The sequence below is a fragment of the Eptesicus fuscus genome, chromosome 8 (genome assembly GCF_027574615.1).
Source record: "Eptesicus fuscus isolate TK198812 chromosome 8, DD_ASM_mEF_20220401, whole genome shotgun sequence".
NCBI classification, from domain to species: Eukaryota; Metazoa; Chordata; class Mammalia; order Chiroptera; family Vespertilionidae; genus Eptesicus; species Eptesicus fuscus.
This window is the reverse complement of record NC_072480.1, coordinates 104,730,947-104,748,766: the sequence shown is the minus strand read 5'-3', so window position 1 is coordinate 104,748,766 and position 17,820 is coordinate 104,730,947. Positions and strand designations below refer to the sequence as shown.

General features: G+C 50.2%; 1 long non-coding RNA gene across 1 annotated transcript; it reads right to left on the bottom strand.

Moving 5' to 3' along the window:
• Nucleotides 1-9,595: 9,595 nt before the first annotated feature.
• On the bottom strand, nt 9,596-15,310 carry LOC129150132 (uncharacterized). The gene is made up of 3 exons (XR_008556862.1): nt 15,229-15,310; nt 10,289-10,371; nt 9,596-9,616 (listed from the first exon to the last, which is right to left on the bottom strand). It is a non-coding gene; the product is annotated as an uncharacterized LOC129150132 (long non-coding RNA).
• Nucleotides 15,311-17,820: the final 2,510 nt, after the last annotated feature.

The window sequence follows — 17,820 nt, the reverse complement described above, 5'->3', positions numbered from 1 at the left end:
ACATTAAAGAAAGTTGGGGTGTCAGGACATCTTAAATACACCATAGAGAAAGGAACCTAGGACCTAGGGAGGAACGTGGAAATTGATCTGTTATGTGTGACCACGGAGCATGCTCTGGCTGGCCCTGAGAGAGCCCCAAGGACATTCCCTTCACAAAGGCATCAGCAACTCGTTCATGAGAAAAAGTCTATAGTGCTTGTCCTCTAGAATCATGGGACACGGGGAAATCCCACCACTGATGTCATTGAGGAGGTTAGACTATCAGAGGCCAAAGGACAATATGTAATGGCCCAGATAATGTACACTCTGAATCTAATTAATTATGGAGTTAAAATAAAAAGTCTATTCTAATTATTAGCTTAGACGTGATCCTTGTAATAGACTTTAGGGTTGGAATGGTGATCAGAATGGCTTGAACTCCAGAGACCTTTTGGCAATTTTGAACAGATGAGGGTGTTCCGGTGTGGAACTAGGAGGGCAGTTTACCTGCAGAGGAGGTGCCCATAGGTTGTATCCCAACCCCCAGGCTTCCTTGGAATATCCACCTTCTAGCCTCTCTCATCTCAGATCCCCCTCATTCTCTGCTGGAAGCCTGGCCTCTGGGGCCACAACCACCACCCCATCCCTCCTGATGTCTCCTAAACCACAATCTCCATTCTTGATCTGCAGACTCCTGGAAACCCTCGACATCCCATGAGTCAAATATAACAACAACCTCTTCTCCCTCCCTCTCTACCTCCAAGGACCAACTCCTCACACTTCTACTCCCGAGTGTCTTGTCCATAACTGACCTCCCCTGCTTATCGCTGGCAATGTCTTAATTCCTACCCTTTACCTCCAACATTTCCACTCCTACTGTTGTATAATATCCTATGTGGCCTATGGATTTCTCATTTCTCCATCTCCTCTCCACACCCTCATTTAAAATTCTCCCATGTTTCCCTGCATCTTAAAAAGTAAAAATTGTCTTTAGAGTCCCCCATCCATTGGCCACACTTTCTCTAGTTTCATCTCTTACCATATTCTGGTTTGAACCCACTCCTAACTGGGGGCACATCTCCAGCGCCGTGCCCTTGCACATTTTGTTCTCTCCATCTTGGAACTTATGCCACTTCTCCTTCAATTTTCCCTGCCTAATTCTTACCCATTTTTTAAGATCCAGCTCCTAGTCACCTTGTTGGGAACATTCTTGACCCACCCAACTGGGATAAGACTTCCATGGCTGTGAGTGTCTCAGCAGAGGAGACCTCAAACCCATGTCCCCAGCTACCTACAGGAGCAGGCAGTCATTGGGTAGCAACAAAGTAAATGAAGACTGATGAACAAGAACAGACCCAGAAACAAGGAGGGATCGATCGGACTGTCGAGCCTCAGAGGGAGGGTAGGGAAGGGTGGGGGTAGGGGGGAGAGATCAACCAAAGGACTGTGTGCATGCATATGAGCCTAACCAATGGTTAAGGACAACAGGGGGGTGGGGTGGGGGATGGGAGTGGGGGGATGAGGACAAATATGTGACACCTTAATCAATAAAGAAAAAATAAATAAATAAAAAATAATAAAAAAATAAAAATATCACAATTAAAAAATAAAAGTAAAAAAATCATAAAACAAAAATAAATAAATTCCAACCTTAACTCCATAAAAAAAAAAAGTAAATGAACCAACGAGTGAAGAAAACGCTATCAGGTCTCAGCCTTTCGAATTACTCAGAGCAGAAGGTTATTGTGAAGTCTCTGTTTATTTAACGTAGGGCCCACACATTGCAGGCGGACCCTTCGGCTCACTTCACTCGGATGCAGCAGAAGCTCCTCCCGGGGCAGAGCCCTCGCATTCGGAAAATGCAATTTTTCTTCCTCTTCAGGCACACGCTTATTCTGGAGTCGCAGAACCCGTGCATGTCACTATACCCACAGCCTGAAGAAAGAACCAAAATGTGGGAGGCAGAGCTCCCGTGCAGGGGAAGGAACCATTCATTCAACCAGAAACCCCCAAACTTGACTGCTCACCATTCTGCCCGAGGCACCCCCTCTTCCCATCTGCCCTTTCCTCATGTTTGTTGGCCATGACAGAAATGTTTGTGCTGCCATGGGATCTGGGAGGAGGCACTGCTCCCGATAGTCCCAGACCCTGATGTGCCCTGGCGGCTGTCACTGTGGAGTGGTCAGCCATGTCCTTTAGACGCAAACACGAACATCGGTGTCTTAACTTCCTGGCGAGAATCCCACTGAGAATAAGATGACACTACAACCCCTCCTCTGGGAAAGGAGGAGCTACAGGAGTGTTCATTCCAACATGTAAACACACATGACACGCCCCAGAGCATGTGAGGCATGTCAGCCACCCTCTGAAGTTCACCCATGTTCCTAAGCATAGAAACGCGCCCCCAACCTGCCTTCAGGATGTAACAGATATGCCTTAAAAATGAAATTAAAGACTTAAAATTCATGTCTCTGAAGAAAAAGACCCAGAGGAATTGGGGACAGGAGCCGAGGTCAGAGGTTTCTAAAAGAGAGAAAAACACTGCACTTGACTCAAAGCCTCCTGGAAAAGACTCCTTTTCCTGCCTCTTCAAAGGTGAGAGGGCTGTACTCGGCCCCAAGGAGGAAGGGTCTCAGCAGTCCCCTGTCCAGCCTGCTTGCTACAGGCATCAGCAGAAGTCACCACCTTTGGGACCCAGGCGTCAGAGGTCCCGGGGTGACTCTTGTTGGCCTCAGACTGGCCATAGGGCTAGAGGCTCTTGCTCCCTGACTTCATCCACTCACAGACCTCAGACTGGTGTCCTTGATGGCACTTGCCCTGTTCCACCCACATGCTGCCAGGGAGTGTGAGGGCCAGGCTTTAGCAGAACTTCAGGACGTACTTGTCAGTGGTCCTTGTAGCCCATCTTCCCGCCGGAAGCTGCCAGGAAAGGACCAGCCTGCCAGCTCTTTCCCTGTGCTTCCCCAAAGGGCCCCTGCCTGCCTCCCACAATCAACCTCCCCTCTCTTTGATTGAAAGGCAGCCCAGCGAGGAAGTTGATGGGGTCACTATTCTGAGTGTCACAACAAAACCCATCACAACTCTCAGGGGGTCACAATGAACAGGTTGTCACCCCTCTTTCTGAAGGAACCTTGAACTCGTCCAAAGCCGAGAGGATGTGGCCAGGGACAGGCCCCTCCCTTCAGCTCCTGTCAGCTCCTGTCTGTCAAAGTGAATTAGCACATGGAGCCGTGAGCCCTGAGATGAGGAGTGAAACGTGTGATTAGATGAATAGGTTTCTATTAGTGCAGCACACAGGGGAGGAACAGAATGGGGGGGACAAGGACTAGTGGGTGAGCACAGCGCACATCAGCCCTCAGTGCCCTGCCTAACCCCATGGGCTGAACCCCTCACAAGCCACCTTTCTCTCCAGATCCAGGTGTCTCACACTCCAACCCTGGGCCGCCTGACACTCGGCAGGGAACGGACAGGCAAGGGGCAGACCCCAGCCTCCCTCTCTGCTCATCTCTCCAGCCCTGGAGCATGATACAGAGCAACCTATAACCCCGTTTCTCCCAGTGCCACAGTTCTAAGTATGCAAACTGCCTGCTTTTGCAAAACTTCTAAGCTTCTCTTTCTGCTCCTGCAGCCAGCCAACACGACACCCATAGTGGAGGCAGAAGCTGAAGAGAGTGTGTATGTAAGGGTGCCATCAGATGTGGACCCAGGTGTGGACCTCACTGACAGGCGTCCAGGTGTGGGCCTCAAGGTGCTAACCCGGCCACTCCCTTGAGAGGCTGCCCTTTCCTCACTGTTCCTGTGTGAGCATCCCTACGCTCGCTCCAGGGCCCGGGTCCTTCTGGGAGTGGAGTGGTGGGAGGAAGGACATGGGATTTAGATATGAGAAGGAGGTGCCAGCGAGGGCTTACCTGGTATCACCTGAGACAGGAAGAAGACAGTGAAGATGAGGACATAAACCAGCTTCATGGGGCCGGTTCCGTGGGGACCGCTTTTGGAACTCCTGGGAGGAGAAAACAGATGCATAACCATGCTATCAGATAAAAAGTAGCTCAAAGCTTCTCCGAACAGATCCGACCAGTGCGACTCACTGCGGGAGAGAATGCCCGGTTCTGGCCAGAGCACTTGCTGAATGCAGTGAGCAGTGAAGCCTGTGAAATGAACGGGCACAATGGTGAGCAAGTTCCATGCAGAGCTGGGCGCTGCCCTCTGTTCCCGCCAAGGACCTGGCAAGCGCAGCAGTGGTCATGGAGGTGAAAGAATGGCTGCAATGGTGGACGTTGCCATGAATGCGCTGACGAGTACATGGCTTTCTCCCCATTTACTCTCCTGGAGCTTGGACGATCTGATGCATGAACTTGGGCACACACAGTGCCCATGCCACCTCCCATCTTCCCACTAAGGGCTCCGGCACTCGGCAGAACGAAGCCGTCACTCACCTCTCAGACTCACCTCCCAGCTCCACTCCCTCCTCAGATCCCTGCAGCCTCTTGTATGCACAGAGAGGCCGTGCCACTGGGTCATGTGTTCTGACAGGGGCCTAGTCCTGCCTGGTCTGACCAATGACATCGGCCTTCCGTCCCAGGTTGACCCTGCTGACTCAGGTCGTGTCTAGGCCACCATGAGATCTCATGACCCACCAACCTCGTGGCCATGGCCCTTGTGTGGGATGCCTGGCTTAGCTCTGGGGAGGTGCAGGCAAAGGGGCTTTCCTCCTGACCCAGAGGCAGAGTCAAACCCAGGCCTCCTCCCACGCCAGGCCCTGGTCTGCAGGCCCCTCATCTGACTTCATCTGCTGTCTGTTCTCTGTCCCAGGTGTGCCCGCCGACCCTACCTTAGAGACCCAGGGAGTTGGAGGTGAGATTTCTCTTGTTTTTAACCAGAAAATTCTGGGCTCCTCATGAGAGGTGACACCCCTCTTTCTGAAGGAACCTTGAACTTGTCCATAGCAAGCATCTTCAGAAGTGGCCAGTGCAGGCATTCTGTGCCTTTCCTTCTCATTTCCAGGTAATGGTTGATGTCTGACGTGTGTTTCTGTAATAAGAGGCCGACCGAGATGAGCACACGGAGGGGCGTCTGCCTTCCTGCAGCCAGAGGCCCACCGTCTACTTCACTCAGGCGCCCACGCCATTCCCAAGTGTACACGTGAGGAAGGGAAGACTGGAGACCCTTGTGTGGTGGTGAAGTTTGCATGTGGCAAAGCCCACATTAGAATCAGGAACCAGGCCCCAGACCCGAGCTCTAGCCTGGTCCCCTGCGGAGGGGACTCCTAGTCTCTCACACGGGGATCAACTTCAGACCACAATGGCTATCAGTTCATATCTAAGAAGAATAAATTGGTTGATAATGTTCCATTGACTCATGAGAATTTAGAAATTTGAGGTTCAAAATAAAGGTTTTTGTAATATTAATGAGCACATTTAAAAATTCACTGTAATGGGGAAAGGTGCAAGAATAAACAAGATTATTTTTATAAAGAGGAACAAATTGTGACTTCCACCATGAGGTATAATAATATACAATGATGCTGAGACTTGTAACATGTGGCATTGGCCCAGGAAGAGAAAAAAGTACCGGGTTCCTGCCCTAGCCAGATTGGTTCAGTAGATAGAGCGACAGTCCATGGACTGAAGGGTCCTGGGTCCGATTCCCGTCAAGGGCACGTACCTCCATTGCAGGCTCGACACCTGGCCCTGGTCAGGGAGCGTGCAGGAGGCAACCAGTCAATGTGTCTCTCTCACATCAATGTTTCCCTCTCTGTGTCTCTCCCCCTTCCTTCCACTCTCTCTAAAAATCAATGAAAAATATCCTCGGGTGAGGATTAACAACAGAAAAGTACTGAGTTCCTTAACAGGTGCTTGCAGAGCCAGTTAACACCTGGCACGTCTGAAAGCCCAGCTCTCGGCCCTGTTTCTTCTGGGCCCGCGTTCCCACAGGTATCCCTGGGGCAGAATTGGAGCGTTTCGGGGGGAGGGGTACATTCTATAACTGTCCCCTAGGTCCTGCCTGCCCTGCCCCCCGGGTTCTAGTGACATTGGTCCTCATGAGGCAAGGGATGTCTGTGCTTGTACCCTTGCTTCTGGTTCTGCTGAGGGTTTGCTTTAGCATAACTGAAGGTGGTGCATGACCTGAACCAGACTCATGGGTGGCTCAGTCTCCTTGAAGCATCTCTTACTGGAACTCGGGAGCCACGGAAGGGATCGTAGGGACTGTCCCAGGGCAAGGCAGGCTAGTACTTTCACTGGACACTGCCCCAGAGCAGTATGGCAGCTGAGGTCATCTCTGTTCATCTCTGCTGCATGCGAGGACTCACCGTGGATCCTTCTGAGGGGCTCGATGTGTCGATGGGTTCCAGCAGGTTCTAGAAGCTGGGAAATAGAGGGTGAAACGAACTCAGGGAGCAGGGCTTTAGTAAATTCTTTTAAGCAATGGCCTCTGAGACTGAAGATGTATACAACTCTTACAGTAGGAAATCGTGTCTTTGAGCTACTGTACATGTTTCTAGTTAATAAGTAAGTAGAGCTAGGTGAAAGGTGGGAACGGCCTGGCTGGTATGACCCAATGGTTAGAGCATCAGCCTGCACACCGAGCGGTCGAAGGTTCGATTCCCAGTCAAGGGCACATGCCTGGGTTGCAGTTTGCTTCCCATCCATATCCCCCCAACCCCCGCCCCCCGCCCCAGGCGCATTCTGGAGGCAACCAGTTGATGTCTCTCTCTCCCCCCTCCCCTCTCTCACTTCCTCTCTCCCCTCCTCCCCCCTGCCTCCCTTCCACTCTCTCTGAAAAGCATTGGAAAAAATATCCTCTGGTGAGGATTAACAAAAATAAACAAATAAATAAAAGGTGGGGGCAGCAGGAGTGTTTTCCAAATTGGGCCAAGAGGAACTGGGCAGGACCTGGGGTCCACACCCTCAGAGTCAGCTCTTTGTTCTAACAGTTCCCAGGATGCTCAAGAGTGAGCACAGGCTAAGGCTCAAAACACTAATCCACACGGACCGACAGACAGACAGACAGACAGACAGACAGACAGACGGCCAGAGTCTGAAAGGCCTTTGTCACTCACATGAGGCCTCGACCGGACTCCCTGCCCACACCGCTCGGTGCTGCAGAGCCTCTGCTCAGTACCTTTGCTTCCCATTTCTGAATTTTTATTAAATTTATAGTGGTGACACTGGTTAACAAGGTAAGTTTCAAGTCTACAGTTCTATAATACACCATCTGTAGTTTGCATTTTGCACTTATCAATATTTAGTGTATTAAATGTTATTTATTTCTATTGTCTTTTCCTCCATTAGGATATATGCACCATGAAGGTAAAAATATGTTTTTTCTGTTTTGTTCACTGCTCAATAAATGAATTGTTGCCTGGCGTGGTTCAGTGGTTGAGTGTTGACCTATGAACCAGGAGGTCACAGTTCTGTTCTGGTCAAGGCACAGGCCCTGGTTGTAAGCTCGATCCCCAGTGGGAGTCGTGCAGCAGGAGGCAGCCAATCAATGATTCTGTCTCATAATTGATGTTTCTATCTCTCTCCCTCTCCTTTCCTCTCTGAAATCAATAAAAATATATTTAAACTTTTTTTAAATTAAAAATAAATTGTTGAGAAAAATGAATGCATGAAAGTTGACATAATCAGTCAAACAACAGGGGCAGTCAAATCTGGGTCACATGTCACTCTACTGACAGGCCGTGACAGAGGTTGTTGGAGCTGGGACCACAAGCACCAACAGTGTTCACTCCTGGTGCTCCCACCTCTGCTCTTTCTCCACCCATGACCATGACTACCAGCATGCCCACCAGGGTCCCTGCCCTCCATTTCGCCCTGGAGTTCTTCTCTGCTTTTCCAAGCCAGGCCTCTGAGCTTGAATCAAAAAGAAATGGGAGACCCAGCCAGCGTGGCTCAGTGGTTGAGCATCAACCTATGAACCAGGAGGTCATGGTTTGATTCCCAGTCAGGACACATGCCTGGGTTTCGGGCTCTATCTCCAGTGTGGGGCATGCAGGAGGCAGCTGATAAATGGTTCTCTCTCATCATTGATGTTTCTCTCTCTCTCCCTTCCTCTCTCTCTAAAAATCAACAAAAACATATATTTTTAAAAAGTAAGAAGAAACAGAAGGAAGAGGGAAGCACAGAGGCATGGGCTACCTGGGGCTGTCCAGAGACTTTGGAACAGAGAGATGTCAGTGACTCTGTGAATGCTGGGAGAATTATGTGACAAAGCAAAGAAGGTTTCGACTTCATAGTGAAGAAACAAAAAATAGAAAATGAATTATTTTTAAATCACACATAGGCTCCTAAGTTCTCCTGGCGATGGTAGACTGTCCCACTCAAGGACAGAGCCCAACGTGGATGCTCCCCACAGACAACGGGCACAGCAAACCCTGCGATGACCCCTGTCCACAGACTGTGAGGAGGCCAGTGCCGATCAGGAATGCGGGGAATCACACTCGTCTGTGTCCATCCAAAGTCTTCACCCACACTGACTGACAGCAGGGACAGCCCATTGTGCGTCCGCACACTGAGCTGAGTCCTAGTGGTTACTCATTGATGGGACCCAGCCATGCAGTCGGCCCGGACTGTTACTCATCACAGTGCCAGCCAAGCTCCATTCTTTTCCATGGACTGTTTAGGTTTTGGAAGAAGGCACGTATAACTTATCTTTTCTCTGTCTCCCAACTTCCTGGGCACCTTGGGCACCTGCTGCCTCCTCCCTCGCCTCCCCCAACTTGTGCTGTAAATTGCAGGTGGCAATACTGATCCCCAGGCTGGCTCCTCACCAGAGGCAGGATGTGGCGTAATGGAGAGATCACTTACTCACGATGCCGCAGTGGGTTCGTGGCCTGGACAGGAATAGTGAGCAGGAAGACAGGAAACAGTCACCCTAACCCAGGCTCCGCCTCGGAGCGGGTGCCTTCTGACCTGCCATTGAGACTCCTTTCTGGATAGTCTCTGTACACTGTGCTTTCGTCCTGCATGTCCCCAACACCACCTGAGCCCTGTGCTGCCCCCAGCTCCTTCCCCACGGCAGCGGCAGGCCCAGGACCAAGCCCTGTCCTCACATCGCTCGCCCACTACAGCGAACTCTCTCATGTGCACACTCCCGGAGGTTTCAGAAGAAACCACTACTTCCCTCCAGGCAGACAGAGAGTTCTGGAACCAACTGCAGCCTTTGTTCCAGCCTTTGATGGCGCTGCTTCTCGTGCTGGCTCCTCACGTGGGTGAGCTGTTGCACCTGGCTGGGTTTCAGTTTCTACGTCTGTGGCGTGGGGCTGCTAACCCAGTGTGGTTCTCATGAAAATGCCTGCAGAACTGAAAGTGGAACATGCACTTAATTCTTAACATTGATTCCCTCCCGACCACCCGTTCTGGGAAGACGATGTTCTAATCAACCCTGAAGACAAAATGATCCATGGACAGACGTGAGTGTTGTGCACTTTTATTTTGCCCTGAGGAGCCACGTGCCAGGTCCCGGGGCCAGGGTCCCTCCCCAGGGCGCTCTCATCGGTTCCTCTTTATGCGGCAGCAGATGGTGAAAGCTCGGCAGGGTCCCTGGAATGGCTCACAGTTTGGGGTGCCCCGCTTCAGGCAGACCCCTCCCCGAAGGTAGCAGGGCCTTTCAAAATTGAGAGCCCCGGTGCTGTCTGCAAGAAGGAAGTGAAGTCTGTGTGAGGCTGTCGTCCCGGGAGAGCTGAGATCTGCTTCCCTATCGGACAGGCCCATCCCTCCCAGCAGAACACCAACCGTAGTCCCTCTTCTCGTCACCTCACATCCTTCCTCAAGATCCCACTGATACTGATACAACCTCTGGCCAAACTGTCCTTCCTGCCACGGGAACCCCTGGGCATGAACTAGGCAAGGAGGTATGCTGAGTCTGTAACAATTGCCCACCTGTTCACCAGTTATCTCACCTGTCCCACCACACAAAACCCATCCCAACTCTCACAGTCTCAAGGGACAGAAGCCTTGCCGAGCTACCCTCTCGGTCACTCCTGTGATATGAGCGGAACGAGGTCTCTAGTCAGGGTCCATCTAATCTTTGTCTCCACTCCAGATTACACTAACCAAGTGATTCGAATAACTGATCTGGTTCTCAGCCATCCAGGTCACTTGCGGGAAGGGGAGGCAGTCGATCACTACCCGCAGGACTTGCAGTAGCATAAGGACACACCACCAGCTCAGAGCTCTTTTAACTTCCCTAGGAGAGCGGGTGGAGGTGCCTGCTGGCAGCTCCGTGAGGCTGTGCTCCCAGCTCTGACTGAGGGGAAGGAAACAGCAAACGGGTGGTAGGAAAGGGCAGCAGGGATGGTATTTACCGGGCAGTACCTGGAGGATCGTAAGGAGAGCAGTGAGGAGGATGTGCAGGAGTCTCATTGTCACTTGTCGTGGTGCCCGAGACCTGGGGAAGGGTCAGAGGACAAGGTCAGTGCCCGGGTTCTCTGTCCCAGGAACTCACAGCTGCCAGGGATGAACATGGAGATGAGCGTCTCCCTGCCCAAGGCCCTGCTCCTCCCAACAGCACTGTGCTCTCACTCCCTGCGCCCCGGGCACCGGTCTTGCCCTGAGGCCCCTGAGGCCCCAGCACAGGGATAGTGACAGGTGCAGCAGAGGCGTCTGAAGGTGAGTGGGAGCCGAGAGCCAGGCTGTCACAAAAGGAGAAAAGGACAGTCCTTCACAGGTGAGGAAGCTCCTCAGAGAAGATTCCGAGGCCAGGGCTCCTTACAAGAAAGATCCAGAACGTCAGGGTCAGCTCTAACCTCCCTGGAGAACCCATGTTAAAGGGAGCGAGTCCACAGCGGTTAAAGATGAGTGGAAAATGTACCTAATCATCTATAGAATTTACTTTCATTTAAATCTATTATTTTTCTGATAATATTTCCACATTGAAAAATTCCAAATAATGAAGAAATGTAAAAGATAGATTAAACGCCCCCTCTAATTATAGCCACAATTTCCAATTCAAGGTATTTCAGTTCTATGACTTTACAAATAAAACTATGTAAATATTTATTTTAAATATAGAATCACACGTTATAGCCAGTTCTATTGCATTTTTCCCCCACTTAAATATTATCTTGGGAATTCTTGAGTATCTATCCATTCAGCTATACTTGTCCCATATATTTGCATGACTATCCCTATATCTTTAGAAGTTTGTGTAGCAATGACGCATAAATCCCTAGGAAGGGAATGGGCACATATATGCAGACTGCAAGTTGCAATGGTCATTTGCCCAACTCCCCACTCCAGAAACGGCTGGGCCACTTGATCATCTGAGCGACAATGCACAAAAGCATCCTTTGACTGTCGATAGTCCATCAGTTCTGGTTATTGTCAATTGTTTTAATCTTTGAAAATCATATAAGTGAGTAAAATACTTTCTGTTTACTTCAATATCTCTTTTAAACATTATTACTGAGGTTGAGCATTCTTAGAGTGTTCATTAGTTACTTTTATCTCTTACCTATCCATGCACTTTACCCATTTTTCTATTTCCCTACTCATCTTTTCCTACTGATTCCTAAGAACTCCAAGCACATGTCAGGTCATTACAAGGATTGCTTCTGGTTTGATTTTACTTAATGCTCACTCATCTAATTGCCCAAATTTACAGCGACCCTAAATGATCATTTTTTACTCTGTTCATGTTTGGTTCTCATTATAAATATTTGTTTTGTCTGTATTTACCTAATTCTGTCTCTATTCCAGACCAGTTTTGTCCTTTACCCTTTCACTCCTGGGATGGAGACTGTTCTGAAAAGCTGTGATGGACTTGAGCGGCCAGCAGTGACAGGAAAACGTTTTCTTGCCCAGAAATAGGAGCCTGCTGAGCCCACAGGAATGCAGCGCTCTCCCAGCCCACAGTCTCTCATAACAGGCAACAGCTGAGTGCATGGCTCTGTTCCCTTAAAAAATTGAGTCTTACACAGAAGAGAGACAACATCATACAATTGGAAGAAATTGGAAGATGAGCAGGGCCATCCTGATGTTTTATGTGCTTTTTAAAATATATTTTTATTGATTTCAGAGAGGAAAAGAGAGGAACATCAATGATGAGAGAGAATCATGGATCAGCTGCCTCCTGCACGTCCCCTATTGGGGATCAAGCCCACAACCCAGGCATGTGTCCTGACCAGGAATCGAACCATGACCTCCTAGTTCATAGGTCGACCCTCAAACACTGAGCCATGCCAGCCGGGCTACCCTGATGTTTTGAGAACAGTGGGGCAATCTGGAGAGAAAGATGGGACTTTTGCACACTCAGAGAACCTGAGACCCAACCTGTCAGGTTGCAATGCCCAGATGTCCCGGGTCACAGCGTGCATTCTGGTCTCACCCATGCTCCCAGCTCCTGGTACTCCTGGTGGTGGGAGCTCCCTTTCAGCCATTCTCCACATTCACCACGGCCACTCTCATTGCTTCACTCTTACAAAGCAACTTCTGGTTCCTTCATCTCGTCAAAACCAATTCTATTGCTTTACTAACATTGCATAGACGTTCCAGGTTTTATTTAAGAAAAATGCCACTGATAATTAAGTCTTTGTAAAAATAAAATCTCACCTTCCATGTTTTTGTCCTCTTTTCATGTCACGTGGCTATTCCTTTAGGAAGCTCTTCATGGCAGCTCAGGGTGTGTTTTGTAACAACTTTCCTTGATAGTGGGTGCTTTTCTTTCTATTTGAATCACATTCTTCTCTCATTGTACTTTATAATTGGCTACAATTTGCATAGAGAAAGATTTTGTGTAATAATTTTGTCAGTTGCCCATGGGCTAAACTCTTATTTTTGATTTTTGTGTAGTTACTTCTCAATGGCTTTTCGATCAAGTCACAACTCTGTAATAATGATTCGTCAACCTCCTGACCACAGCGTAGAGGCCTGCAGTTTTCTTCTCATCGAATCGCAGTGACTAACAACCTCTGGCCTTTGGTGACCACATAACCCACCTTTCACTTCACGGAGGAAGAGGCCACGGCCAAAACACAGAGGTCATGGTCATGTCACGCGGTCAGCCTGTGGCCAAGGCCCCTGACTTTGCAGAACTCTGGGACCACAATAAAAAATTCCCTGTCTGTCCCATCCCCCAGCTTCTACTCTCTTGTTTCTCTTACTCCTCCCTTCTCATGTCAAAAATTGACTTCCTTAATATCCAAAAACCAAGCAAGATTTTATCAAACATAGTTTTTTAAAAAGAAAGTTTTGTGTGTGTGGTGTTTTTTTTTTTAAAGAATGCTTCAGTCGTTTTTTGTTAATGTGATTTCTTCGGAAAAAAACCTTTGATTGTTCTTCCAGGACGTGATGAAGACTTTCAACTCATGCATGAAGTACAGGCTGTAGTGTCAGCCCATGTCTTGGGGGCTCAGAAACAGGGCAGCATCCAGTGAAGGACCCAGGAGAATTTTAATGACAACACAAAACCCCACATCTGGGACCCTCGGACTGAGTCCGCCGCTCTTTTAGGACCCAAAATCGAGTCAACTGAGTTCAAGTTGAGATTTTTTATTGACAAGGTAGAGCCTGAGAAAATCCACTTTGGGTGCAGGAATTTGGGCCACTACTGTTCATAAGCCCTGAGAGAAAGCTCTGGAACATGTAGGGAGGGTGAAAGAAATTGTCAAAGGTAAGAATGGCTGATATTTTTAAAGAAAGAAAATAGTAATGAAGGGAGGAAGGGAAAAAGGGGTAGGAGGGAGAGAGGGGGGGGGAGAGAGAGGGAGGAGAGAGAGTAAAGGGGGGGAGATAATGTGAAACTCTTACAAAAATTCTCCTCACTTTTGGGGACAATAAAGGCCCCCCACCTGCTCCCCTGTGAGGGCCCAACCAGAAGGGCAATGACCCCAAGCAAGTGGCCCTGCCTTAGTGTCACTTCTCTTCTTCCTGATGAGAAAACAGGGCAGGCTGTTCCGTGCTCCCCACTCTCTGACCGAGGAGGCATTACCCTGACTAGACAGGCCACGTGTACAGGAGGAACCACTTCTCTGATGCAAAGACAGAGACATCCCCTCGCCATTAGGAACAGCTGGTGCTCGTCCCTGCTGACCCACTGGTCACCATGAGATGACAAGGTTCTGAAAGCCCCAGCCTGGGTGTGTTTAGGCTTTGTCTCCTCGGTGCTGAGCCCTTTGGCATGAACCAGACGGAACAACTTTAGCCTAAAACCAGGAAACACTGTTCACAGAACCATGGAGCCCAGGATTCCAGAAGCCCTGACCAAGCTGGCCAGGGCCTCCTTCTCTGCCCTGAGCCCCGGAGCTGCTTCTCACCGGGAACCTGGGTCCCTCAGAGGCGGTTGTCCACTGCTGAGCACATGCCAACCTGCCACCATCCTGCTTCACGTGAGAACTCAACAAATGACATCGCAAGCTCCCAGTAGTTTACTTTATGTCAGTTAAAGTGAAACAGGTCATCTGCATATGGAGGCCAGTGGCCCAGCCATGAATCCCAGGATCAGCATCCCCAGACAGTGTGGCTCAGTGGTTGAGCATCGACCTATGAACCGGGAGGTCACAGTTCAATTCCCAGTCAAGGGCACATGCCCAGGGGGAGCTTGATCCCCAGTAGTGGGCATGCAGGAGGTAGCAGATCAATGATTCTTTCTCATCATTGATGCTTCTCTCTCTCTCCCTCTCCCTTTCTCTCTGAAATCAATAAAAATGTGTTTTTCAAAAAGTGCCCAAAGTTAAGTGCCATTGAGCCCTCACCACCAGCACAGCATCGTGCCAGGTGCCCTGGGTGGTCATTTCATCCTAAAAACGTCGTAGAAGGACGCTGTTCTATGAACGAGGCCACAGGACCGATGGTGGTCATGCACGCGGGACCCTAAATCCCGTGAGTCCCACCTAAGCACACAGCCACCTACCTCCTTGCTTCATGCAGCCTGGACCTGGCCACAGAAATAGCTCAGGGAGCTTGAGAATATGACACAGAAAAGAAAAAAAGAAAGGTGCACTAAGATTTTGGATTCCCAGGTTCCCGGTGAGAAGTGTTTTGTGAACAGTGTTTCCTAGGTTCTGGCTCTGCCCCTGACTTACAAGTCACACCACCTGTCTGGGCCTCAGATCCCTCCTCAGCAACATCCCAAGTCCCCTCCTCAGTTCCGGGACCCATGGCTCCAGGTGCTGCTGACAGGGTGCAGGTGGCGAAGGGCAGAGGAGTGAAAGGGGTGGGAATGAGATGTTGGCCTCAGTGTAATGGGACTCAACACAGCCGGCCTTGACCTCCAGCCAGTCCCAAACCCTGCCCAGTCTGCACTCACCTCTTCTCCCTCCTGTAGGCAGCAGGCCGTTCACTCAGCTGATTCTTCATTCTCAGGTCATTGTTCCTGAAGGTGAGGCAAGTGGCCTGTTGGTGTTCTGCTCACACTGCAGCAAGTGAACCGGAGAAACCACTGAGCGGGCAATTCCCAGCTGAGCTGCATGGTCCTGGCAGCTGCCCAGGGACAAGGACAGGCACCCCTTCGGCGCTGGCAAGTGGACTTGGCTAGCCAGCAAATGTCTTCAGGGACAGGAGCCCCAGAGATGCCGGAGGTCAGCACCGTCCTGTTCCTCAGGGAGGTGACAGGGAAGTGACTCTCCCACTGAGAGCTCAGCGGGCACACGGGTGTCTCAGAGCATCTGGTGCCGCATTAGCGAGCACCCAGGCTGGGGACTGTTTGTGTCACCAGGGGAGATTGAGACCATGAGAGCTGGAAGACATGGAAAAGAGGGGGAGACAGGGAACATGTGTTTCTATTAAATTGGGGCACTTCGTTAGGGCTAACTTGATGGTGAACAAGTTTGAAACAAGTGGGTTGAACGTGGCTTGGGTTGGAAACAGCAAATAAATAACACTTGAAAATATGATTAAAAAGTGCTCAAAAAGAAATGATCACACGACTCCCTCACTTCACATTTTTGTCTCCTATTTTCTAATTTTTCTTCTCATTCTTCATCAAAACTCTAGGAAAGAGTGTCATTATTAGGCGAGTCCCCCATAAGTACTTCCCCACACAATGAAAACACACCTCACGGAAGGGTGTAAGATAAGGTGACCAGATCGTCCCGCTTTTGGCGGGACAGTCCCGATTTTTAACAATTTGTCCCGCGTCCCACGGCATTTTAAAAAAGTCCTTATTGACTGTCCCGCCAAAAGCGGGACGATCTGGTCACCTTAGTGTAAGAAGGCTCCTTGCAGCTCTGTGGGGCAGGAGGTAAACTCACACAGGCTCGAAGCCCAGGGGTTAGCACTGTGGGCTCTGAACCCCCAGGCTGCCTCTAACCAGCCTTGTGGCCACACGCAAGTTGTGTAACCACCCTGTGCTTCGCCTTCACTTGTAAAATACATGACAGAACCTACTTCACCAGGTTAATGGAACAAGTAGAGGGGTTAAGCCCACTGATACATGCTGCGAAAAGCAGGTGCTTAAAAACATTAGTTCTCCTGAGGGCGGTGGGCATGGAGGCTGGACTGAGAGGCTGGGGTGTGCATGGGAAGGAGGCCAGTGACAGGGTGTTCTATGCAACTGCTGTGCCCCACAGTGCTCTCTGTGCGACGGCCACCATTCTTGTGATGCATGTCCACATCAAAGGCATCTGACAAGGCCCTTAATATTAATCACAGCTTCATCACTCTGACAAGACATCAGGGTCTTAGACTCCCTCTTTCTTGGGGCTACACCTGGTCACAGTTTTGCAAGCCATGTGCTGTGTGCTCTCTAATGAAGAGGAGGGTGCAGCCCACAGTGCACAACGGGGCTGTAGACACACGTCATTGGGGTGCAAGGTACAGGTTTTGAGAATGGAGGGTCCACCCTGAGGGTTCAGGGCATCACTCCCTGTGGGGAGCTTGTCAGGTCCTAGGGGGTAGGCTCCTTGCGGGGAAGAGGGGACAGTGAGTGACTCAGCTCAGGTGGAGTGAGGGCAGTGGGACACGAGGGAGGAATTGGTCAGAGCCAAGCCAAAAGACAGATTTTTTTTATAAAATACAAAATAATGCAAAGAATCTGTATAGATAAGAGAGCAGGGCCCAACATCAGACAGCAGAGGCCTCTGGTCCCTGACTTACACAATGAAAGCTCGGCTCCCTGTCTTTTCTGAACATTAGAAAGTAAGTGTCCAAGCAGATGGGAAACAGAAAACATGTCAGTGTCCTTATCATTGTTATCAACTTGAAACCAGTGTGGACACTCAGCACACGGACACGTGCTGTGATGAAGGGGCAGGAACAGGGGCATCAAAGGGGCTTTGAGGGCGACAGTGGCCTTGGCCCGAGGCCAGCCAAAGGCACAGCTTCTCTCCTGCATCGTGTGTCTCTGAGCCTCCTCCCCTCCGACCTATAAGTACAGGCTGACTGTGCCCTCCACACCACTCACTCCTGTCCTCTCACCTGACCCTCAGCTCCAGGTGACTCTCAGCCATGAGGACCCTCGCTCTCCTCGCTACCCTTCTCCTCTTGGCCCTCCAGGCCCAGGCTCGGACCCTCCAAGAGACAGCTGACCAGGTTCCTGCCCAGGACCAGCTTTGGGCCGAGGACCAGGACCAGGCTGGGGACAGTGACCAGGACGTGGCCATCTCCCTCACAGGAGAGGAACGCTTTGCTCAAGCTGTAGGTGAGACATCAGCTAACGTGCAATTGGGGTCTGTGGCCCATTAGAGGGGCTTGTGAGAGGGGATGGGGAGTCTGGGCTTAAAATTGGGTGTGAGGATGAGGGGGGATGAGGAGTAAGTACCTCGAGTTGGAGAGGAGGGTCGTGAGTCAAGGGACACTACATAAACATGTACATCAGAGACTAGGATCAGAGGAAGTTCATGATCCTCCATGACCACACAGAGTCAGTGAGATTCCTTGTGATTTATGACAAACACGTGAA